General features: G+C 40.7%; 1 long non-coding RNA gene across 1 annotated transcript; it reads left to right on the top strand.

The window, feature by feature from the left end:
* Positions 1-24,405, top strand: LOC138756230 (uncharacterized). Its single transcript, XR_011352886.1, has 3 exons — positions 1-262; positions 21,639-21,759; positions 22,234-24,405. It is a non-coding gene; the product is annotated as an uncharacterized lncRNA (long non-coding RNA).
* Positions 24,406-27,017: the final 2,612 nt, after the last annotated feature.

The following is a 27,017-nucleotide window of genomic DNA, read 5'->3' as shown; positions in this document are numbered from 1 at the left end:
ACAAGCATCAACAGCTTTCCACCAGACATGTTGTGGCCATGAGGAATGACAATGTACACCATGGAGCCACATGAAGAACAGGTTCAAAGCCAGTGCCCAAGGATTGCTCCAATGCTCCAGTTTCCAGCATCTGCAGTTTCTTGAGTCTCCAACGCACAAGAATGATCAGTTGATGATGAAATAGTATAAGAGATTATTTTGTTTATAAATTTAGATTGGAATGCTTTGTTTGAGCTGGCTCTTACCTTTGCATTGTCAACAGGTAAGTGGTACAGTGATCAACAACAGGGAGGCTAAGATGACTTGGGGAATTGTTGTGAATCCTAGCACACTCTGACGAGCTGTTTACAGACATATTGGATAGAAAGGGTTATCCCTTTTGCCACTTCCCTTTTCCCTCCACAACCTTCCTTCTCCCACCTCTCCTCTTTTTGTTCCTCTCATGCCACTTTCTCTTCCGGACTTTTTTCTGCTTACTTCACAGTTTGCAGCCAGGGTAAATTGTGCAGGGTTCAAATCACTGGCACCAAATGTGTGGGAGTAAAATCGCTTGCTGATTCCCTTGCACACATTCAACGTTAGCAACCAAAGGCTATATGTTTTCCCCTGTTCAATTCTAACATTAAACTTGCATGAATCAGGAGATTAAAGAATTATACATCCCTACATTTTAACTGGTTACTTAAGCTTTAGAAAGATTTAAAAGTGAAATGTACTGTTTTACTGATGGTGCTTACTGATTTCAGTTGTGTTGCACCGTAATAAATGAGATGGATTTTGTAATTACAGTACATATCAGTTTTAAGAATATTTTTATTCCCTTTTTACTAGATTTATAGCTGATGTTTTGCTTTGATTTATTTCAATTTAAGTTAGATGAGAAGAAAGGTTTTAAATGCTCAATGTGACTCAATCACCAAAGCTTTAGTTGCCTACACAGATTAGGAAGTAATATGAGACTTGAGTGATTTATTGCCAGTAGACTCTATAGGTATTCTTAAGATTTTTTTTTAGAGATACAGCACAGTAACAGGCTCTTCTGGCCTACGAGCTTGCACTCCCCAAATACACCCATGTGACCAATTAACCTACCAACCTTGTTAGGCTTTGGAACGTGGGAGGAAACCAAAGCACCTAGTGGAAACCCACAGAGACATGGGGAAAATGTAAAAAATTCTTATAGACAGCACCAGATTAGAATGCGGGCCGGTGGTGCTGTAATAGCTTTGCACCAACCAGCATGTTAACCTTGCCACCAATGTCTAATATGTCTGATGTCTGATATTTTGCATATGTGAACAATCATGTGCAAAATAGTCAAATCATGGCATAGACAATAGATCCAATATTGATTACTGTTGGGAACCATGACCCCAATTGACTTTTAATTTTTCCGAACATTGAATCTAAGTCATCTATTTGGATTTAATCTACATCTTTATTTCATTTGTGATTCCTCTGCTTTTTCTTCTAACCATCATGAGCATCCTACATTATCAAAGAGGATATAACTTTGAATGAGTTATTTGCTTTTGGAAATATTTTTAAAATCTCATAACCTTGGAGTACTCAAGAGCAAAAATGCTCAACTTTCAAAATAGGATGATTATATTCACAGCTTTATCAATTGTTCTGTGAGCAAAATATAAACAAATTATATTTTGGAGATATGTTACATGCCATAAATTTCTTGAGTCATTCATATTTAATATATTGAACACATTAGAGCTCATTGTTTTGATGATTCCTTTAGAAAACATATTTTTACCTAATATACTTAATGGTTTTAGGATGTTTATTAGAGCTAAGAAGTCAGTCATGTCATATAATGTTTCAAGTGCGGTTCCAGTGTTAAATGAGATTATGCCTTTTTTGTGCAAATTTTTCATTTCCTTACTTTATGGTGAAGTCTTCTCAGAGTATGCATATCTACAGAAGTAGATGAGCATGTGCAGTTGCTAATGAGATCTGATTATCACTAATTATGAATTTTGTCATATGAATGGTGTGGGATTACACTGTAGAATGAGGTCCTGAGCCCAAAACTGCTTCCACACCAGTGAAAGGGCCCAACCCTACTTGGACTGCTGCCAACAGTTGAAATTCTTCCAGCATGGGTCATTCTTTATCGTAATTTCTTGCTTTTTCTTAATGTTCTTTGTGATTACTCCTAGCCCTGCGAATGTCCCCACTCTGATATGATTTGACCTCATTCTTTTCTGCACCTTCATGATCTTCTCTATGACTCACCTCCATCAGCAATTTGCCTTTAGGCCATTAATCTTCTGCCCCACATTATCTTCTCCTTTTACCCTCTATCTCTTTCATCCTCTGATATCCTTTAAAGACATCACTCGTGAGTATCTTATCCCTCACTGATCTCGACAAAACTCTCTGATCATCTACCACCAGCCTCTTACTCCCACCTCATTGTCTTCTCCCCCCCCCCCCCAAGTCCCCAGCCAACAGAAGTTATCTGAGTCTATTCCAATTTTCTCTCCATTCTCTTGTTATCTCTTGTAGGCTCCACCATGAGCCCCTCTCACTCCAACTACCATACCTTCATCAACCTCAGTCATCTTTACAGCTCTCTATCTTCTTCCTCACCATGGTCCATGCAAGGTTTAGTAAATCGATGCATTTCCATTTCTGACATACCCAGGATAAGATAGGCATCTCCTATTCATGAAAAGCAGCACAAATCTAATCTGGCTAATCACTATGTAATCTGTCACCCTCAATATGAAAGGTAATATCAACAGTTTTATTAAAGCCCACCTATGTTCCAAAAGCCATCCTTAGCATTGTCAAGTTGGGTTTTGTAAAGACCATTCAGCTCAAGGCTTACATCACAACCAAAAAAATTGAATTCTAGAGGTGAGGCTGATATGACTGCCCTTGGCATTAAGCACCATTTGACTGAAGGAAGAATCTAGGAACCCTGGCAAAACAAAGTCAATTGGAACCAATTGGAACAAATAAAAATATTAGTGCACGGAAAGTAAGGCAGTGTTTTTAGTTCATTGATCATTCAGGAATCTGATGGTAGCAAGGAAGAATCCGTCCTTGTGCCACTGAGTGCTCGTCTTTAGGCTCCTATACCTTTTTCATGATGGTGGCAGAGTGAAGAGGGCATGGCCTGACAATCCATTCACTTTCCATCATCTGAAGAGCGGAAGTTAAGGCTCTCCTTTTGCGTGGATGAATCCACCTCTAACAACTATCAAGATATTTGACATCATCCAGGGAAAATAAGTTCAATATAACACCATATCTACCTCCCCAAACACTTATTTCCTCTTCCATTAATTTCCAGAAGCTGCAGCATATATGATTTACAAAATACCCTGCAGTTACTCACCTAGATTATTTGGACAACACTTTCCAAACCTGAAACCTCTATCATCATGAGGGAAACTCACCACCTCCAATATTCCCTTAAGGTTACACATTATTCTTCATCACTGCTGTGTCTAAATCCTGGAATCTCTTCTCTAGTCACAAGGTGGGAATACTTTTCCCAGAAGAACTTGAGCAGTTCATAATCAAAATCAGAATCAGAATTTATTGTCATGAACAAGTCATGGAATTCAGTGTTTTTTGGCAGCATCATTAGTGCAAACATTCATATTATGAACCATCTTACAACAATAATATATATATAAAAAATAAAAAATAGTAGTGCATGGAAAATAAGGCAGTGTTTTTAGTTCATTGATCATTCAGGAATCTGATGGTAGCGGGGAAGAAGCCGTCCTTGTGCCACTGTGTACTCGTCTTTAGGCTCCTATACCTTTTTCCTGATGGTAGCAGAATAAAGAGGGCATGGCCTGGGTTGTGGGAGTCTTTGAGGAGAGAGACTGCTTTTTTGAAGACACCACCTCATGTAGATGTCCTCAATGGAGTGAAGTCTGGAACCTGTGATGTTTCAGGCTGAGTTATCAACCCTCTGAAGTTTATGCTTGTCCTGAGACCTGGTGCCTCCTTACCAATCAGTGATGCAACCAGACAGAGTGCTCCCCACAGTCCACCTGTCGAAGTTTTCAAGAATCTTTGGTGACAGACAGAATCTCTTTAGACCCCTCACAAAGTATAGCCACTGGTAGGCCTCTTTGTGATTGCATCAACATGGAGGCGAGATGTTGACCCCCCAGGAATTTGAAGTTCTTGACCCAGGAATTTAAATTCAAGAAGGTGGCCTGCAACTTTATTGAAATAAGTAATGAATTAACTAAATTCCAAATTTCTTTTGTCAAAGCAGCTTTAGCAGCAGCTAAAAAGTGTATGCAACTACTTGGAAGTCCTTATTCATAGCGTGATGACTGTGGCAATGAATAGCTGTATATCTATGGAGAAAATCACAAACAATCTAAAAAAACATATCTGCCACATTTGTCAAGATATGGCAGCCATATTTGGACCGTACAGGGGCCCAATTATATTAATAATGTTAATAACAGATGCTGTTACAATATTAACAGATGTAACTTCCCCCAGATTTTTTAAGGATATAGTATAAGTGTGAGCTCTGTCGGTGTGAGAATTTATATTTTGTAGGAAAGGGGGGAGGGATTTTTCTTTGTTTTTATTTGTATGAGAAAGTTTAATATATATTGTGATATTGAAGATTTTACTATGTATATATATAAAAAATTAAAAATAAAATCTTCATTTAAAAAAAAGGTGGCCCACCACCACTTCGCAAAGAAAATTGGAGATTGGAAATCAATGTCCATGTCCTAAAATGTGAATGATGACAGAAAGCTGAAGAAACCTTTCATTATTGCCAATCAGCCAATCACTTATCTCTTAAAATGAGGATCTTAATTGTTCTTAATGCTTTGTTTGCTGCTAAACGGCTTTAGATATTATATACCAATCTGATTGCTCCTCTGTTAGCTCTATATTCCTTTTATAAAATGTTCAGTATATGAAGCCAATGTAGAACTCTTGTTAGTCATAATTCATCTCAATGCTATTGCATTTATTTAACCCCAGCAGTCCTCCCTGCTTTCAGTGCATTACTGTGAACATTGGAAGGTGTTATTTGGAAACGCTTTCTTCATATGCATTGCACATCTTAAGCAATGGAAATTGGGTCTTATAATTATTAAAAGCTATCCATTCAGTGCAATAGAAATGGTTTAGAAATTCTCCTGGAATTATTATCATACATCTGAATTCACAGACATATTGTTGGAATGTCTAAGAAGTGTGCATAACAGGGAGCTGCTATAACACTGCAAGAGTAATCAAGACAGACTGAATAAATCAATGTGATTAACCACCTCTAAGGCAGATTGGCAGGTTTGGACAAGCTGCAGATGAGACGAGAGAAGTGGGGGAGGGAAGGCTTTCAAGCTTATTGGACTCAATAGCTTGGAGCAATTTGAATTCAGCCAACCGATTAAAATTATATTGGAATTCTTTTTATGGGTGTTTATATTTTACATATTTCATTTACAAAAAAGTTTAAATGCATCATCCTATTTTGAGGTCTCAGCATGAGTCATGAAGCAAAGGAGCCTTTTGTCATCCAATGAAGGGCAAACTTTAAATTGTTAATAGGGATGGCCAGCTTCATTCAGATATTCTACAGTTGACAACACTAATCATTGAATTGCATTGCTCTCCTCTCAAATCATGCTCCATTTATGTGCGGCACTAACAACTGCAGGCTAATTGGAAGGAGGTCAATGACCTGCTCACGAGCTTTCATCCCACTGCCCTTTCTGAGAACTCACATTCTCACAGATGCCAATCATCAGAAATGGCAAGTGTTAAAATGGAGAACCTGCAGCAATGATGAAGAATTTTTGACAAGGGCTTAGCATGCAAAAGTGTTACTTCTGGCTGAATGGTACAGGCATGCTACTTGCTTTGTCTTTTTGACTCTTATCAGTAGATTGCATTGAAGGGGTCGCAATAGTGGAATTGACTGTGTCAAATGGTCATCGGCTTCTCTCTTGTCATTTTATGTGAGACCATGCTTTCTTTAATCAGTGATGACTGTAGCTACCATTTTGGATCAGAAGTGGGTTTGCAGAGAAAACTAAGGAAACTGCTCCATTATAAATGGCACAATTCATTTTAATTTTTTTGATAAATGTCAAGACACCATGTCTTTCTCAGCATTGAACAACTGAATCCATGCTGTTATTGCAGATAGCGAAGCTGAAAAGAGATGGCTTCCATGCAGATAGCACAGTTAGAGGTATCAGTGATAATGCTTGATGGCTTTTTATCCACTGAAGATCAATCAAGTTAATTAATCCTGTCTCAGTAACAGAGATTTAGAATTATGGTTGCAGATAAAGTGGTGAAAAAATTACCTTGTCCAATGCATTTGACAAAGTGTGTAGTGACACAGAAATGAATCATTAACCCAGATGCCCCAGCAACTTACTCAAATTGTGTCCCACAATATAAAATTGTGCCATGAATTGGATTCAGGCATCAGGGTGTAGTTTGTGTTGTGCATCAACAGTGAGTTAAGAGGATTTTGTTGAAATGTGGAATAAGATTTCCACATACATCAATACCAGAAAGATGGTGAAAAGTAATTTCTCACGATGTTTAAGTCTGAAAGTAAAGAAGACTGAGGCGGAATTTGTCTTTGTAGGATGTTGACATATGAGGACATAGGAGTTCTATTTACTTGAGGTATAAGACTCTTGTTTTCAGTCATTAGTTCAGCCAGAAATAACCCACAGCTGTGACAACAGCTGGATCCTACATCTAGATAAAACAGCTGAAATCCTAGTTACTGGTAATTGATCTTGGTTTAGAAGGGCTGAAGCACTTTCTGTAACAACCAACAATGTCATAACACTTCATTCTATTATCAACAGAAGATCACTGGAGCTTATTCTACAGTGCGCTGAGAAAAATGGTATTTGCATTATTGTAACTAATATGTATCTTTCAGGAAGGGAAAATTTAAGAATGAGAATCAGGATTTATTGTCACGAACATGTCATGAAATTTGGTGTTTTGTGTCAGCATCATAGTGCAAACATTCATGTTATTATCATTTTATGACATTACTAGAAAAAAAAATAATAATAATAGAGCACAAAAAGTAAGGCAGTGATTTTGGTTCATTGCTTATTCAGGAATCTGATGGCAGCGGGGAAGAAACTGTCCTTGTGCCGCTGAGTGCTCTTCTTTAGACTCCTGTATCTTTTTCCTTAATGGTAGCAGAATGAAGAAGGCCTAGCCTGGGTGTTGAAGTGTCTTTGAGGATAGAGGCTGCTTTTTTAAGACACTGCCTCATGTGGATATCCTCGATGGAGTGAAGTCTGGTACCTGTGATGTCACAGGCTGAGTTAACAACCCTCTGGAGTTTATTCTTGTCCTGAGAATTGGCACCACCATACCAGGCAGTGGTACAACCAGCCAGAATGCTCTCCACGGTACACCTGTAAAAGTTTACAAGAGTCTTCGGTGACATACTGAATCGCCTCAGACATCTCAAAAAGTATAGTGGCTGGTGAGCCTTCTTTGGATTGCATGATATTGTGATATGATGATGTGATTGAAGCTCTGTAGTAGCAAGAAACTAAGCTGCTGCATACCTTAAAGTCTATACACCAATGTCAGATTGATTAAAAGCAACTTCATGAAAGTATGAAACACATTTGTTTGAAAAGCCATATCTGTCACTACCAACTCTTTCAAATATGGCTTATAGAAATGAGCCAAGGACACACACAAAATAGTTCTGTTTTTGAATAGATATAATTTTATCTAAATAATCTAGGCATATTGCCTTTCGTACTCCTTCCATTTCCTTTTACTTTCCTCGAAGATTCTGATTCATAATTTTGTGTAATATTGCACTTTATAACATGATAATTGAATTTTGATGAAGATCTACCGGGACCAATGCCTGAAGAGGGCGCACAAAATCAGTGAACCGGTGCGGACTCGAAAGGCCAACATGGCCTGTTTCCGCTCCGTAAATGGTTATATGGTTATAAGGTTATATTCTGGAAAATGGATCCAAGACCCTCCAAGTAGATGTTCCTGCCCTTGCGAGTTTGCACAACTGAACCTAGTTCTCTACCCAGCTTTATTTATACTGTGTCAACCTTCTCTTTTGGATTCTCTTGCTGGTGAATTATGTCACGTAAGAAATCTTATGGCAGAGGGGAAGAAGCTGTTTTTGTACAGTTGGGTGTTCATCTTCAGGCCCCTGTACATCCTTCCTTATGGTAGCAGTGTGAAGAGGGCAGGTCTAAGTGGTGAGGATCTTGATGATGGAGGATGCTTTCTTGAGATACCGCCTCTTGTAGACGATCGAGAGAAAACTATTGCCCATGATGGTGCTGGCGAGTTCACAACTCTGTAGTTTCTTCCTGCTCAATGCGTTGGCACCTCCATATCAGACCGAGACGTACCAGTCAGAATACTCTCCACAGTACTCCTGTAGAAATTTGCATGAGTCTTTGGTGAAAACCAAATTTCCTCATGAAGTATAGCTGCTGGCAAGCCTTTCTCCTTATTGCATTGGCATGAAGGCCCCAGGATAGATCTTCAGAGATCTTGACATCCAGAAATTTGAAGTTCTTTACCTTTCTACTGCTGCCCACTCGATGAGGACGGGTTTGTGTTCTCCTGATTTCCTTATGTGGAGTCATCAGCAAGTCTGTACATGGCATTTGAATTGTGCCCAACCACATATTGATGTAGAGCAAGTAGTGAAGTGGGCTAAGCATGCATTCTTAAGATGCACCTGCATTGATGACAGTGAGGAGGAGGTATTGTGGTCTTTGGGTGAGGAAGTCCAGGATTTAGTTCCAGATGGACATGCAGAGGGCCAGGTTTTGGAGCTTTATGACCTGTACTGAGAGGATGATAGTGTTAAAAGATGAAGTGTAATTTATGAAAAGCAACCTAATGTATGTATTGCTGTGATCCAGGGCTGAGTGGAGAGCCAAGGAGAATGCATCTGCTGTGGAGCAATTGTGGCAGAAAGAGAATTGCAGTAGCTCCAGATCTTTGCTTAGGTATGAGTTATTTCTGGCCCTGACCAACCTCTCAAACCATTTCATCACAATAGATGTGAGCGCTACTGCATGATAGTCACTGAGGCAGCTCACTCTGCTTTTCTTGGGCTCTGGGATGACTGATGCCCCTTTGAAGCAGGTGGAAACTCTTACTGTAGCAACAAAAGATTGAAAATGTCCATGATCACTCCAGCTAGTTGGTTGGCACAGATATTCAGTGCCCTGGCAGTACGCCATCAGGGCCTGACAACTTACGAGTGTTCAGCCTATTGAAGGATGTTGGCCTCAGAGAAAGATATCACAGCGTCGCCAATCCTTCACACGAGACCGCAGGTTGGTGGGAATCAGGAATCAGGACCAGTTTGTGTGGGTGCTTTGACTTCTGCTAATGATGTCTTTCCAATGCCTTCGGGATTTCGATCAAGGGATCAGGAAGATTGATTTGTACACGTGGCCTTGAACTCACGGTCACTACTGAGCAACATGCAGGATGGCTACAAGGGTTCCAGATGTGGGTGCCGGAGGCTGCTGCATTAGATCCACAGGCACTCAAAATTTCTGAAGGAACTTTCTTTTGCTTTTCTTCCTTGTTTGTGAAATGGTCATGGAATTTGGCAACTTCTTTTTTGCCTTGTTGGGACAAAAAAAACAGCAAACTTTTCACTGTATCTTGTGCACACATGACAATAAACTGAAAATGAACTTGAACTTGCTGTGACTAAAACGGTGCTGCACCATGCATTCTCCACAGCACTCTTTATGGCTTATGAGTTTCGTAGGAAGTCCTATCATCAATGGCTTCCCATCATTCCTTTTAGAGGTCAAATGGAGCTCAAATGAAATGTAGTGAATTTTGTTAGAAAAGGGAAAGAGCATTAAAATGTGGGGGCATAAACAGCTTGGTGAAAGCCAGCCATAATATAATTAAATGGCAGAGAAGGCCTAGTGATTGAATCTATTCTTGATAATTTCATTGTGCTGAAATCAGATGCCTGTCAGCAAATAGCAATGTTGCATTTATATGCTAATATTTCTAAAGATAGGAACATAGGAACATAGGAAGTAAGAACAGGAGTAGGCCAAAAATGGCCTATCGAGCCTGCTCCGCCATTCAATACAATCATGGCTGATCTAATTTATGACCTAACTCCACCTACCTGCCTTCTCCCCATATCCCCTAATTCCTCTATCCTGTAAAAATTTATCTAACTGAATTTTAAATATGTTTAATGAGGCAGCCTCAACCACTTCCCTGGTTAGAGAATTCCAAACATTCACTACTCTCTGGGAAAAACTATTTTTCCTCATCTCTGTCCTAAATCTACTCCCCCGAATCTTGAGACTGTGTCCTCTCATTTTAGTTTCCCCGGCCAGCTCAAAAAAACCTTCCGACATCTATCCTATCCATACCCTTCATAATCTTATATGTTTCTATAAGATCTCCTCTCATTCTTCTGAACTCGAGCGAATACAAACCTAGACGATTTAATCTTTCATCATGTCAACCCCTTCATCCCAGGGATCAACCTAGGAAACCTCCTCTGGACTGTCTCCAAAGCCAGTATATCCTTCCTCAAATATGGAGACCAGAACTGGACACAGTACTCCAGGTGCGGTCTCACCAGTACCTCATACAGTTGCAACATTACCTCCCTACTCCTGAATTCAATTCCTCTAGCGATGAAGGCCAACATTCCATTTGCCTTCTTAATAACCTGCTGCACCTGCAACCTAACTTTTTGTGATTCATGCACAAGCTTACATGATTTTACCAATAACTTTTGAAATCATGCTTCATCCAGCTCTTTCCCAGCTTTTTGAAGCAAAGGATAATCCTTGGTGGTCCCTGTGTCAGCACAGATGGCTGTTCAAAGATAGACTACATGTCCGTTCACTCAATGGCAGGACTCAGACGAAGGAAAGGAGTTGAAGACACAAAGTAGAGCTACTAAAACAATATCAAATTGCAGATATTATTTCACTGCTGTTGGCCAGAAAAATTCCAATGTTGCAACATGTCGATAGGTTCTACACATGGTAGATAACTATTAGAGCTGTTAAAAAGTCTTTTGCATGTTCACTAATTAACAGTGGCTGTCATAATGTATGCCTGTCAAAATGGTCATGGACATTATTAGCAAACATTAACACATTCCGTGTTAACTAAAGCAAGGTAGGGAGTCTTCATCAGCTCTCGGATTCTGAATTTCTCAGTAAAAGCCAATTAAATGAAAATAAACTTATATAAGGTTACGTGCGAAAAAAATTAAGGAGAGACAAATCAGCCTCATATTTTTCATCAATACCTCTATATTATAATGTACCATTATTATAATGTACCTCTATTTCTCCAGCAAATGTTTGCACACAATCATATTTTGATTCACCAAGATGTGCATGCTAGATTCAGATGTTGGAAGATGAACTACAGCTGAAATCATTTGAAAAATTGTTTTGCGTACTCTCTGTACTGATGCTTATTTGGAGGAATTATCTGGAAATTACAAATAGCTATCACATGATTTTGCAGCCAGTAACATTATGGGCATATTCATTAATGCCACAATAGTGATTCCCTCTCTAGTACCAATGATGTAGTGGACCCTACTACAATTTAATCTTCTAAAATTACTCATCACAAGAGAGCCTGGAAGTCTTTCCCTTCCAGAGACTGGCAGATATCATCGTGATGGACCATCTTATTCATTGACTTTCCTTGTAAAGTCATTCAAGCAATCATCCAAATTCACTGTGTACCTCTAAACTCCATATTTAATTCTATATTAGGAAATGAAAGGTGCTGCAAGTTTGAAACAAAACAGCAAGTGCTGGAAACATTCAATAGACCTTGCAGCATCTGTAGAGAAAGAAACTTAAGATCCTTCCTCATTCTTTTTATTCCATTAATGATGACTGTAGCGTTGAATGTTTCCAACAGTTTCTCTTTATAGTTAACATCTAGTTTCAGTTTGTTGTAAAAACTTACTTTATGAGACCAACATCTGCCTCCAAGTCAAATTGTACACAAATATAAAACTATTATAATCCTTCCTCTGTCCTTTAATAGTGAAGTAAAAAGAGTCTGGAAAAACAACCAACTGAAAAATCTCACAAAGATTAGCGTATACAGAGCCTTTGTCATACCCACACTCCTGTTCAGCTCTGAATCATGGGTCCTTTACCAGCATCACCTACGGCTCCTACAACGCTTCCACCAGCGTTGTCTCCACTCCATCCTCAACATTCATTGGAGCGACTTCATCCCTAACATTGAAGTACTCGAGATGGCAGAGGCCGACAGCATCGAATCCACGCTGCTGAAGATCCAACTGCGCTGGGTAGGTCATGTCTCCAGAATGGAGGACCATCGCCTTCCCAAGATCGTGTTATATGGCGAGCTCTCCACTGGCCACCGAGACAGAGGTGCACCAAAGAAGGGGTACAAGGACTGCCTAAAGAAATCTCTTGGTGCTTGCCACATTGACCATCGCCAGTTGGCTGATATCGCCTGAAACTGTGCATCTTGGCGCCTCACAGTTCGGCGGGCAGCAACCTCCTTTGAAGAAGACCGCAGAGCCCACCTCACTGTCAAAAGACAAAGGAAGAAAAACCCAACACTCAACCCCAACCAACCAATTTTCCCTTGCAACCGCTGCAACCACGTCTGCCTTTCCCGCATCGGACTTGTCAGCCACAAACGAGCCTGCAGCTGACGTGGACGTTACCCCTCCACAAATCTTCGTCCGTGAAGCCAAGCCAAAGAAGAAGAAGAAAATAGTAATACTAATACTTTAATTGTCATAGTAAAATGAAGTACTATTATTTTCTATTGTTAATTTTAAAAATAGGTTCCTTGTTAACATAGGGATCAAATTTTTATCTTTTTGCATTTAACCTATCATTCGGGTAATTCAGATCCAATTTACTCAGACATGGCAAAACTCTGTTCCACACAATTAAAGTCAAATAATCTAGAGCCTGTATAATGAACTATAAACAGAAATGTATTTGGTATTTTTTACCTATTCTATCTGTATTGTTGTGAATACATCTGCTCATCCAGACCTTATTATAATGACTGAAAGTCTTGCCGTGAATGATGAAAATGACAGCTTGCATCATTAGTCCATATTTGTTTCTTGATGCATGCAGCACATAATGATGAAGCAAAATCTGAAGAAGGCATGAAACACCAACTCCAGCATCAAGACATTTGATAGGGTTCAGATTCCAGCCTTGCTGGAATTAATGCTTTCTTAGTTAAAAAAATTCTTGCACTTCCAGGGCCCTGCAGTGTTTTAGATAACACGATGCCAGATTCTTCAGGAAGAAGGTTTGAGCCTTGAAAATGTAAAGCCTAGCTTAGCACAGCTAAATGCATGTGAGAAATCTTGAAGGTAGATGCAGCTTGCACATCACAAATGATGTAGCTCAACAAAGTCTACATTTAAATTTATCATCCATATAAATGATCTGAACTCAAGGACTGAAGGAAAAATATATTGCCTTGTGATTCTTAAGCATTCTCTACCTCAAAGCATTGACTATTCAGTCATTGGACGTAGATAAGCAACACGTTATTTAGATGGATGGGATCTGAATGTCGTGATTGGACGAGGAGATAAAATTAGGATAGAAGATGAATAGCATAAGAACATAAGAAATAAGAGCAGGAGTAGGTCATCTGTCCCACCGAGCTTGCTCTGCCATTCAATAAGATCCTGGCTGACCTGATGATAGGCTTATCTCTGCCTACCTGCATTTTCCCAATATCCTGTAATTTCTCTACTGTTTAAGCATCCAAAAAGTGCAGAGAACAAAACAAAGGACGCTACATCACCTTTGTTGACCTCACCAAAGCCTTCGACACCGTGAGCAGGAAAGGGCTTTGGCAAATACTAGAGCACATCGGATGCCCCCCAAAGTTCCTCAACATGGTTAACCAACTGCACGAAAACCAACAAGGTCAGGTCAGATACAGCAATGAGCTCTGGGAACCCTTCTCCATTAACAATGGCATGAAGCAAGGCTGCATTCTCGCACCAACTCTCTTTTCAATCTTCTTCAGCATGATGCTGAACCAAAACATGAAAGACCTCAACAATGAAGACGCTGTTTACATCCGGTACCGCACGGATAGCAGTCTCTTCAAACTGAGGCGCCTGCAAGCTCACACCAAGACACAAGAGCAACTTGTCCGTGAACTACTCTTTGCAGATGATGCCACTTTAGTTGCCCATTCAGAGCCAGCTCTTCAGCACTTGACGTCCTGTTTTGCGGAAACTGCCAAAATGTTTGGCCTGGAAGTCAGCCTGAAGAAAACTGAGGTCCTCCATCAGCCAGCTCCCCACCATGACTACCAGCCTCCCCACATCTCCATCGGGCACACAAAACTCAAAACGGTCAACCAGTTTACCTATCTCGGCTGCACCATTTCATCAGATGCAAGGATCGACAACGAGATAGACAATAGACTCGCCAAGGCAAATAGCGCCTTTGGAAGACTACACAAAAGAGTCTGGAGAAACAACCAACTGAAAAACCTCACAAAGATAAGCGTATACAGAGCCGTTGTCATACCCACACTCCTGTTCACCTCCGAATCATGGGTCCTCTACCGGCATCACCTACGGCTCCTAGAACGCTTCCACCAGCGTTGTCTCCGCTCCATCCTCAACATTCATTAGAGCGACTTCATCCCTAACATTGAAGTACTCGAGATGGCAGAGGCTGACAGCATCGAATCCACGCTGCTGAAGATCCAACTGCGCTGGGTAGGTCATGTCTCCAGAATGGAGGACCATTGCCTTCCCAAGATCGTGTTATATGGCAAGCTCTCCACTGGCCACCGTGACAGAGGTGCACCAAATAAGAGGTACAAGGACTGCCTAAAGAAATTTCTTGATGCCTTGATCTCTTGAAATCTCATTGACCACCGCCAGTGGGCTGATATCGCCTCAAACCATTCATCTTGGCGCCTCACAGTTCGGCAGGCAGCAACCTCCTTTGAAGAAGACCGCAGAGCCCACCTCACTGACAAAAGACAAAGGAGGAAAAACCCAACACCCAACCCCAACCAACCAATTTTCCCCTTCAACCGCTGCAACCGTGTCTGCCTGTCCCGCATCGGACTTGTCAGCCACAATCGAGCCTGCAGCTAACGTGGACATTTACCCCCTCCATAAATCTTCGTCTACGAAGCCAAGCCAAAGAAGAAGCATCTAATGATTTCAATAATGATGCATGCTTGAATGGCCTCCTCCAGCTGTTGTTTTGTGTTCCGTGCACAATGCATAGGAACTTAAAATGATTATTAGAGGAACACACTTTTTTATATCGAGTGTGGTGGGTGTATGCAACAAGTTGCCGGAGGAGGTGGTTGAGGCAGGTAATAGTGCAATATTTAAGAAACATTTAGACGGATACATGTATTGGATAAGTTGAGAGAGATACGGGCCAAATCCCAAATGTGGGATTAAGGTGGATGGGGCACTTTAGTCTCCCTGGGCAGGTTTGGCCAAAGGGCCTATATCCGTACTGCTTGACTTGATGAATTTGACTCAGTAACATACGATAGATTCAAACCAATATAAAACAAAATGTCCCTGAAATTAAGATGGAAAAGACATATTATTAATATTAAAATGCTAAAGATAGAAAAAAAAACCAAATGGTTTTTAATTTGCAAGAGGTCAGGCTGTAGGTAAATTCAAGGCAGTTAATAAGGATAAGTTATTTCCTGCCACTAAAGCATTACTGACCACAAAGATTCAGCCAACCCAGAGACTGACACCACCAAGAAAGCTATACATGTGACAAATCATTTGCTGTGAGAAAATGTGACTATAAGCCACAGCCTAGACACAATTTCTTCAAGGTACGATGAACTACGTGGCCATCTCCTATTCCTATTCTTTCATATTCTTGTCCATGGGAGGTGGGATGTGAATATTTTGTTTTCACATTTATCAAAACTTTCAAGGAAGAAGATGCTGACAAATATCAGTAAAAAATGGAGATGGTGGGGGTGATGGAGGGATTAAAACTGACAGGCAGAATGCAGTGGGAAGAATGACCATCCATGGGAAGGCAGTCACCAGATCTGGATGGCTTACTTCACCGATTGGGAAGGAAAGTAGACCGGACACAGCAGAAGGACTTATCTGCTTCTCAGTAGACTGAGGGAGATGCCAGAGGATTGGAAAGTAGCAAATGTAACACACTGGTTCAAAATTGATTGTTCTAGGATACTAGAACAAATAATCAGGCAAAAGTGAACAAGTACTTGAGATGGCTCATTTGCTTAAGACAAGCTCACATGTTCATAAAATTGAGAAATACATTTGACAAACCTTCTTGTACATTTTGATGAAATAACAAAGAAGATTGAAGAAGAAAATGTGGGGATATTATCAATACTGATGTTTGACAAAGTTCCATTTTTTTGAAAAAAATGGTTAATTAAACTGAGCCTGATGGAATAGAAAGGTTAATATCAGTGTGGGCAAAATCTCAGATTCAGGATAGAAAAGAATGAGTCATGGTTAACAGTTCTTTTCCAGACAGCAGAATGGTAAACAATATGGTTGACCATACTGGGAAATCTGTTGCATTGAAACTGAAATATAGAGTGAAAAGTCAAAACCTGTCAACCATACCAAACTGGCAATGATTCAAATTGCAAATGATTGCAAAATTACACAGAGAGGTTTTAACAGAAGTTGCAGATAATATCAGGTGAAAGTTAAGACAGAGAAGTGCAAACTAATGTACTTTGGAAGAAAGGATAGGGAGAGATGAGTGCACAGGAATAAAATATCCTAGGAGTTTCATAAGTATAGATTTTTATGGATAGTAGGATATACTGAAAGAACAGTGAGAAACATATATAGGTTGTTTAGCTTCGTAAACAGAGGTATGAATAGAAACGTGAAAGTTATGATGTACTACATAAAATTCCGAATAAATCACTATTAGTGTATTGCAACTACTTCTGGACAACATGCTTCAGGATGTGAAGGTTCTTGAGAGAGTACACAAGAGATTTACCAGAGTTCCAATGGTGGGGGGCTTTAGCTACAGTGTTAGGTTGAAGAAGCTGGGCTTGTTCCCCTTGAAAGGAAGTTGAGGGAAGATTTCAAAAATGTGAAGAAGATGCTGAAGATGGAGCTGGATAAGGAAGTGGAGAGATATGTGTTCCATGAAACGAAGATGCAAGGACTAGAAGAGACAGATTCAATATTTTGTGCAAGAGATGCGGGAATACTTGAGGAAGAACTTTTATACGTAGTGATCTGGAACTCACTGCCCACAAGTTACTGCCCACAAGTTAATGCAATTGAGGATAATCAACGAAATTGGCCATCCAAGGAAAGGAAACTGGAATAGGAGAGGAGATGATTGGATTGTTGTGCAGAGAGCTGGTATTCAGCTCGAAGGCCACAATGATTTTTTTTTTAAAAGCATAACTCCAGCAATTTGTGTTTGCAGTATTTCCAAATGTCCTTCTTCAAGGTTGGTAGCAAATGGGAATCCCATCCTAGAGGGATTCTAAAGCAAGAAGCAACGTTGAACGTCTGCAAATCATTCTTGAGGCCAGTGTTATAACTTCTTCATATATTGGATATAAAAATTTTTTAAAATGGAAGTAAAGATTCATCAGGATGTTCTTCTTTATGAAGTGAAATTTGAGCAGTTTGGATTTTTTTCAAAAGAACTGAAACGTTTAAAGAGTGTACTGTTGTATGATTCAAGGTTTTGAATTTTTTTTAAAACATAATTAGTTATGGATCATTTCCATTAATCAGCAAGAAAATATTGGAAGACCTCATAGAAAGAATTACAGAAGGATAAAATATTTCTTCAGTCAAATTGGCTTTTTTTTTAAAGAAGGAATCGATTGTGATATGGGAGAAAAATTCCTCTGATTATTGACAAGTGGAATTTTAGCCTGGCAGCCAGACTGGGAATCTGCGTTCCCACCAGGAAAAATGAGCAGGAAGGGGCATCAGGACCTGAAAAGACCCAAGTTGCTCACATTTTTACACTTCCTTCTGATGCTCAGAGAAGCAGGAAAGTTTTGGCTTCACTGTTGACAATTCTGTTGAATTGTTTATTGTCTCGTGTACCGAGATGCAGTGAAAATCTTTGCTTTGTGAGGTATCTAGAAAAGTCAACCTACACTTAATTACCATAGGTAGTGCAATAATGAAACAAAAGGAAAGGGTAGATATAGTAATTCAATGAGTGCAGGGAATAGTATGACAAAAATAAAGTACAGGATATAGAGAAAAATGCAGTTCAAACAGTATGAGAACATCATCCATCCAGGATGCTTTCGATTGTGCATCTATGAAAAATGGTAAGAGACCTGGAAAACATGCCAAAACATCACTGCTGATGGTGAACCCACAGTGAGGCATTGTGGCAGATGGTCTGCCAGTTTATCACCACATTTTTCATTCATTTTCACTGGATTTAGTTGAAACTTGTGGGTTAAAAACATGGGTGACTTTTTACCCCGTGAGTGTACAAGAAATTAATTTAACAGTGCCGTTTCCTGCCAGAAATCGCTGGCAGTTAAAAATCCAGGACGTCAGATATGAATTCATTTGGAATGTTTTCACAAATGACAACCCAAGTAGTTGATTTCCCCACATCTGGCAAACTTACTTAGCCATTCCACTTTACAAGTCCCATTTCACAATATCTCCTGGAACCTTTGAGACTGTGCGTGGTCTCAGGGTTCCAGAAGGGAATTTTATCCTCAAAGACAGATGGGTTTGGGTTGGGTAAAATGTAAAGATTTTAAAGAACCCAAACCTCAACTCCCCAATCTGGACTATTGGTATTAATACAAACAGAATAAATGAACAGGCACCAAGTTAATTCTAGCAGACAAATTCGTCACTGAGAAACAAGAGACTGCATATGCTAGAATCTGGAGGAACCCTTTGGGTCAGGCAGCACATGTGGAGGGAAATTGCAATGTGCTTTGTAAAAGAATCTTGTGGGGGGTGCTTGTATATGAATTGTGTGTAAGAGTAAGGAGGTTCTACTGCAACTGTACAAGATGCTGGTGTAGTAAAAGCACAGGGCTGGAGAAACTCAGCAGGTCAAACAGTGTCCTTGATATAGCAAAGGAAAAAATACATAACTGACATTTTGGGCTTGGTATGGAAAAATGTCGGCAGGCATCCGAACAAAAGAGTGTGGGGGAAAGATGTGGTCACAAAAGCAGGCAGTGATATGTGGAGAAGGGAAGGAGGGGACATCAGTGATCAAGGGGAGGAGGGATGGCTAGGTGAATAGAGGGGGAAGGGAGGGAGGAGAACAGGAAAGGGAAAAGGAATAGGGAGCAGGAAGAGAAGGGCAGGTTAGCAGAAACCAGAAAATTACATGTTAATGTCATCTATCTGGAGAGTGCCCAGACAGAAAATCAGGTATTGTTCCTCAAATTTGTGGGTGACCTCAGTGGGATATTACATAAGGCTATGGATGGGTATGTGAGTGTAACACAGATATGGTTGGCTACTGGGAGGTATCTGCCACGGGTGCAGATGGATCGAAGGTGCTCAATGAAAAATTCCTCCCCCCCACTTTTGTTTGGACATCTTGCCTTTGCAACCACACCTCCTGCCCCCCTACTCTTTTGTTAGGTACTGTCCTTGCTTGCTGCTGTCCCCTCCCTCCCTTCTCCACCTATCACCTCTTGCCTTGGTGATCGCACCTCTTCCCATACTCTTTTGTTCGGATGCCTGGTGACATTTTTCCATATCTTGATGAAGGGCTCAAGCCTGAAACGTCAGTTATGTATTTTTACCTTTATTGCATAAAAGACACTGTTTGAGCTGCTGAGTTTCTCCAGCAGTGTTTCTACTTCAACCATGGTGTCTACAGATTCTCTTGTTTAACTTAGGGTGCTGGTGAAAGTTCAGCTGGAGTACTGTGTGCAGTTCTGGTCTCCTTACATGAGAAAGGATATCCTGGACTTGAAGGAAGTGCAGAGGAGAGTCATCTTGTTGATTGCAGAGATGAGGAGGTTAGCTTATGAGGAGAGATTGATTCACCTGGGACTATTCTCATTAGAGTTTAGAAGGATGAGGGGGGATCTGATGGAAACATATAAAATTATGAAAATAATTGTTAAGATAGAAGCAGGGAGGTTGTTTGCGCTATTAGGTGATATTACCCTCAAGATTTTGGGGGAGGGACAATAAATTATGTCTTATTCAATACATTTAAGACAGAGATGGATAGATTTTGCAATAGTTGAGAATTAAGGGTTATAGGCAATGGACAGGTAAGTGGAGCTCAGCTTAAATCATGTTATGATCTTATTGAATGGCCAAGCTGGTTCAGTGAGACAGACATCCTAATGCTGATCTTATTTCTTATGTTCTTATGAAATAGAGAATTTACATTTTGGGTTGAGATCCTTCATCAAGATTGCTCATTAATATTGAAATGAAGTTGGCCTCTTTTCTAATTGTCTTCCAGGTGTAACCATGGCTGGCCAAGTTTGCTAGCCTTCAGAACACCTGGGAACTAAAAGGAATTAAAGACCATGACTTGGAAGGGTTGGTTATTGGCCAGTGCCAAACAGGACAATTTTCCACCAGCATCCCAATCTAATGTACTTTTCACCCTGTGATCGAATCATTGCCCCTCATCCAATTCTCTCTTCAATCATCCTGACTCCGAGCATTCTGGCAACACCCATGGCAAATCTTCCCAACAAAAAATGATTTCTCTACCCCATTTCTGCCATTGTCCTACCTCCACTGGTCATCCTTCCAAACCATACCATATTCATTTTACCAAATGTTCCAACCAGAAGGAATAGGTTTAAGGTGAGGATTATGAGATTTAGAGGAGATCTGAGGAAGAATTTGCTCACTCAGAAGATCATTGCAATCTGAATGGGTCTGCTTGAAAGGCACTAGATACAGTTACTCTCATATATTTAAGAAACAACTAAATGAACTCTTGAATCGCCAAGACAAAGACAGCACTTGACCAAATTCAGATAAACGGAATTAGTAAAGATCGGTGCTGGATAACCAGGATGGACATGTTGGGTCTATTTATGTATTTAATGACCCTATGACTCCATGACTTCCACCCTTCAACACCAATCTACTCCAACAATAAGAATAATGTCTGCTTCCCAGTAACATCTTTGGTTATAGCATTGCTGCATCCACAGGGAGGAAATTAGGTTCTCCTCCATTGGATCCTGTTGAATAAATGCACATGCTATGGGTTTAAACCTCTATTGAGATTGGGTTTACTGATTAGAGTTCAACCTACTGCTTGAATATTTCATTCCAGTAAACACTGGGGCTATTTTAGCTAGTACCTTGTTACAAGGTCACATCTGTGACAGTTCTCAATTCAATCACAAAATAAAATTCCAATTTATTTTGTTGTACATAAAGTAATTAGATACCCAAGGAACATAAAAGAGACATGTTTAGAAAATAAAATATTAGTCAGTATAACTAATATAAACAGCATTTGCATTACATCATGTCACCAACAAAAGTTCTATCTAGTGAAAAATATGAAATGGTGTCCAGAATAATGTAATCGTTCAAATTTTCATATATGTGTCATCAACTATAGATCTCCAATACACAGTCATTCCCCCACATTGGTACCCAAAGTGAACATATGCTGGACACAATGGACACAATCAACCCTGTCATCAAAATACAGAAAAAATTAATCTTCAGGCAAATTAATGGTGAGTACAGTGTTTAAGTCTCATTCCCACTGCAATTACTAAAAAGAAAATGCTTCCATGCTCTTAAACATAACATCTTATTTGCAAGAAGAATTATTCTTTTGGTACAATCTCATCATTTAGGGCAGCATGGCTGGCGTGGCCTTTACCACATTGTTATTACAGCACCAGCGATTCGGGTTCGACTCCGATGCTGTCTGTAAGTGGTTTGTACATTCTCTCCATGTCTGCATGGGTTTTCTCCATGCACACTGATTTCCTTCCACCCTCCAAAAATGTGAGGGTTTGTAGCACTTAGGCAGCATGGGCTTGTGGGCTGAAGGGCTTGTTACTGGGCTGTATGTCTAAATTTAAAATTTAAATTTTTACCAGTGAAGGAGGTGATATTGGTTCATATGGAAATTTCGGGCCGTTCATGGTCAAAATCAAATCAAATTTACACTTGGCTTTTCATTTTATTTTTTTCTTTAACAGGGTAAAACTGGAATGTGCTAATGTAGAGCATAAGGCGGTCTAAATGACTTCCTACGCAGCCGGATTGTCTGGAACCCCATCAAACCGGGTATTGTGCATCTGCTGGATGCCCCAGAGACTGCATGACTATCAAGTGCTTTTTATACATTAATAGTTGATGATATTTATTGATGAATTTGTCTTAGCTATTCCAGCTGGATTTAAATCAGCAGTGTGTGATCTCCAGAGAGTTCAAGGTCCTGCCAAGTGCAAGAATATTGGTCCAGCTGCTTTCTATAATGTTAGAATAAATTTTGAGCTTACTGGAAGGATCTCAATTGAAGAACTGCATCCATATACAGAGGTTTCTACAGTAGACGCTGTTCCAACATCAACAGGATTAGTCTTCGGTGGGATAACATTTTACATCAATTAAGGCAGAAACATTGAACAAATATAATACAATGCTAGTTACACAAATATGATCCACCTGCCATCTCTTGATATTGTTGACCTCATTATTTTGCAGCTATAGATCATCTGGGTGTCATAAATTACAATCAATTCTGAAAGCTAGCTTTTCAACTTCCTTCTTGGAATGAAAACTCGTGTCTTTGATCGATTAAATTCATGGAATTTTACAGCACAATGGAAACTGTTTGGGCCAAAGGATTGGTTGCTTGATAGAAACACTTCCCACTATCCTGTTATTCTCCATTGCCATCTATTTTCCTGGTTTCGAATACTTAAACAATGTTAATTTAAAATCTCTCTACTTCATTCCTGCTCCAACCCATGCTCCAATAGATTCCAACCAAAAACAAAATTAACCTACTCTTTATACCCTCCAGACTTTTTATATTAAATTGAAAGTCTCCAATTAAAAAATCAGCAAGTGGAGGAATCATGCTTTTTGTTCATTTTATCCACAAAGATTATGAAAATTTTGGAAGGTTATTAGACTTTTTTGCTACTGTAAAACAATTATCCTAGTATTGCCAAGCTCTTCTCATCACTTAATATAACATTTGTATAAACCTTTGGTTTATTTGAAGTTATTGCTTAATCACATAATTGTCTGTCCAATGAACTGTAAAAGTCCACAAATCCTGATATATTTAGTTTCCCATTTAATAATTAAATATTGTTGTCAGATGGATGGAATTTTATTCCTTCATGATCAAAAAGACCTCTGTTAAATAACCTTCCAATGTTTATTTTTCTGAGCTAAAAAAGCCTGAAGTGAGAAACTGAGCATTCAGATTTTGGAAGCAAAGAGGTTTCAAAATGGCATCCACGCACGCACGCGCACACGCACACACACGCACACGCACACACACACACACACACACACACACACACACACACACACACACACACACACACACACACACACACACACACACACACTTCCAATGGGAACTGCACTATGCTGGCAAAGTTTTAAACATGCACATGTTTTAATGCAGAGCAAATGAACCATGAGATCGATCAATGTGCAAAACAGACACACCATTTTTAAGTCACCTGCCCTCTCTCCCAACGTTCCAGATGATGGCTTCTTCAGTCACACAGCCTAAGGGAGAGTCCAATCACAGCACTATTCAAGGAAATTATTTATGTTTCCTGGTCAGTTGATGATTGATTTGATTTGCTTTTGCTTCAATTCTTTTCTTTTAACTTCCGTTTTATAATTGTTTAAAGTTTCATAGTCTATATGGAGTAGAGTGGTAGGTGCTGAAATAATTTCTGATAACTTTTTGTTGAATCTCAAGGCTTTTATGTAACTTGTAGCTTTGAATAAAACTTGTCTGGGAGAATGAGCAGTGGGTACAAAGAACAAGGTGCCACTAACCTGGGTTCAGACCTGGGTTCGAATCTAGTGCTATCTGTAAAGACTTTGCATGTTTTCCCTGTGTCTGTGTGGATTACATCTGGGCATCCCAGTTTCCTCCAAATGTGCAGGGGTTGTCAGTCAATTGGGTGGAATTGCACAGCATAGGTGTGGTGATATGTATATACTGCTGTGTACAAGTGGCTGGACCACCCACTGATGACTCTCTCCCCAGTAGCTCCTTCCCTTATTACCTGGTCATAAAAATTGACTTCCCTTCCCCCTATCCATTCATTCGAACACATGGAGACGGGCCAGCTACAATCTAAAATGTATTAAAGTCTATCGTCTCCCTCTCAGTCTTTGGAGTTATTGATAGAGCATAGCAATAGGCTTGTGGGCCAGAAGGGCCTGTTTCTGTGCTATATGTCTAAAATAAAACTAAAATAAATAAAAATTAAAAAAAGATGGCAAGAAGGTAGAAGAAGGACAATTCCATACCTAAGCCTTTACAAACAATGGTGTGCGAAAGTGAGGGTGGAGGGTAATTTCAAGTGAAGTAGAAGGGATGATATTGCAGGATGTCAAGTACTGTATCTTTCAATGTTAATTCAAACAAAGATCAGAACAAGGGGTTCAAGAAAGAGAGAAACTCATGAAAATATGTTCAAAGGAGCTTCATTGATCAGAATTTCCAGAAAATATAGGAGCAGAATGTTCTTCTTTCTTTAGCTTGGCTTCGTGGACGAAGATTTATGGAGGGGTAATGTCCACGTCAGCTGCAGGCTCATTTGTGGCTGACGTCTGATGCGGGACAGGCAGACACAGTTGCAGCGGTTGCAGGGGAAAATTGGTTGGTTGGGGTTGGGTGTTGGGTTTTTCCTCCTTTGTCTTTTGTCAGTGAGGTGGGCTCTGCGGTCTTCTTCAAAGGAGGTTGCTGCCCGCCGAACTGTGTGGCGCCAAGATGCACGGTTTGAGGCAATATCAGCCCACTGGCGGTGGTCAATGTGGCAGGCACCAAGAGATTTCTTTAGGCAGTCCTTGTACCTTTTCTTTGGTGCACCTCTGTCACGGTGGCCAGTTTAGAGCTCGCCATATAACACGATCTTGGGAAGGCAATGGTCCTCCATTCTGGAGACGTGACCTACCCAGCGCAGTTGGATCTTCAGCAGTGTGGATTCGATGCTGTCGGCCTCTGCCATCTCGAGTACTTCGATGTTGGAGATGAAGTCGCTCCAATGAATGTTGAGGATGGAGCGGAGACAACGCTGGTGGAAGCGTTCTAGGAGCCGTAGGTGATGCCGGTAGAGCACCCTTGATTCGGAGCTGAACAGGAGTGTGGGTATGACAACGGCCCTGTATACCCTAATCTTTGTGAGGTTTTTCAGTTGGTTGTTTTTCCAGACTCTTTTGTGTAGTCTTCCAAAGGCGCTATTTGCCTTGGCGAGTCTGTTGTCTATCTCGTTGTCGATCCTTGCATCTGATGAAATGGTGCAGCCGAGATAGGTAAACTGATTGACCGTTTTGAGTTTTGTGTGCCCGATGGAGATGTGGGGGGGCTGGTAGTCATGGTAGGGAGCTGGCTGATGGAGGACCTCAGTTTTCTTCAGGCTGACTTCCAGGCCAAACATTTTGGCAGTTTCCACAAAACAGGACGTCAAGCGCTGAAGAGTTGGCTCTGAATGGGCAACTAAAGCAGCATCGTCTGCAAAGAGTAGTTCACGGACAAGTTGCTCTTGTGCCTTGGTGTGAGCTTGCAGGCACCTCAGATTGAAGAGACTGCCATCCGTGCGGTACCGGATGTAAACAGCGTCTTCATTGTTGAGGTCTTTCATGACTTGGTTCAGCATCATGCTGAAGAAGATTGAAAAGAGGGTTGGTGCGAGAATGCAGCCTTGCTTCATGCCATTGTTAATGGAGAAGGGTTCAGAGAGCTCATTGCTGTATCTGACCCGACCTTGTTGGTTTTCGTCCAGTTGGATAACCATGCTGAGGAACTTTGGGGGGCATCCGATGCGCTCTAGTATTTGCCAAAGCCCTTTCCTGCTCACGGTGTCGAAGGCTTTGGTGAGGTCAATGTGTCAATGAGGTTAATGCAGAATGTAATGCGTGTCAAAAGAACCAAAGACTTGTTGATCCAAACCAAGACTTTTATTAACTAAAAGACTGGAGCATATTACAAGTACGTCGGCTACACTCTCAGCCAATCACAGTCATCCTACACTGTACATATGCACATTGGTGTTAGAATCTGTACTATCACATTCACCCCTTCTTTGAGAACTGACCCCAGGGTGAATGGAGGTTATGGGCTGTACTGGTCAAGGGGGTCTGACCATCCGGCGTTGGGGCCGCCGGAGTCGTGTCGCCAGTAGGCCCGTAGGGTGCAGCCACTGCTTTTCTCAATTCCCCAATGGCGTTGTCGATAATCTAGCCTGAGCTGGTGGGATGGTGCTGGTCCATCTGTTCAAGCACATGACCTGAGGGAGAAGGAATAGGGGGAGGTTGGGTGAAAGGCACTGCCGCGCCTGATCCGGATTGGGCTAGGACCCTTACTGAGACTGTGTCCTCCCGTCCGTCCGGGTACTCAATGTAGGAATAATGCAGATTCGCATGGAGAAGAGTCACTCAGTCAACCAAGGGGTCATTCTTAGAGTACCGGATGTGGCGTCGTAGAAAGACTGGACCAGGAACCGTGAGCCATACCGATATGGTCGTACCCGACTTGGATTTCCTCGGGAAAGAGAACATCCTTTCATGGCATTGGTCATGGTGCATAGGAGGGAGCGGATGGAATGCAGGGCACTAGTGAGTAGATCCTGCCAGAGAGAGGTGGGGAGACCTTTGGACTGGAGGGCAAGCGTAACCACTTTCCAGACGGTGACATTCTCTCTTTTGACTTGCCCATTACCGCGTGTGTTATAGCTGGTGGTCCTGCTTGAACCAATACCACACTCCAAAAGTTACTGCT

Source organism: Narcine bancroftii, chromosome 3, assembly GCF_036971445.1.
Source record: "Narcine bancroftii isolate sNarBan1 chromosome 3, sNarBan1.hap1, whole genome shotgun sequence".
Classification (NCBI taxonomy): domain Eukaryota; kingdom Metazoa; phylum Chordata; class Chondrichthyes; order Torpediniformes; family Narcinidae; genus Narcine; species Narcine bancroftii.
Note: the sequence above shows the minus strand (reverse complement) of the source record. Positions and strands in the feature narration are given on the sequence as shown.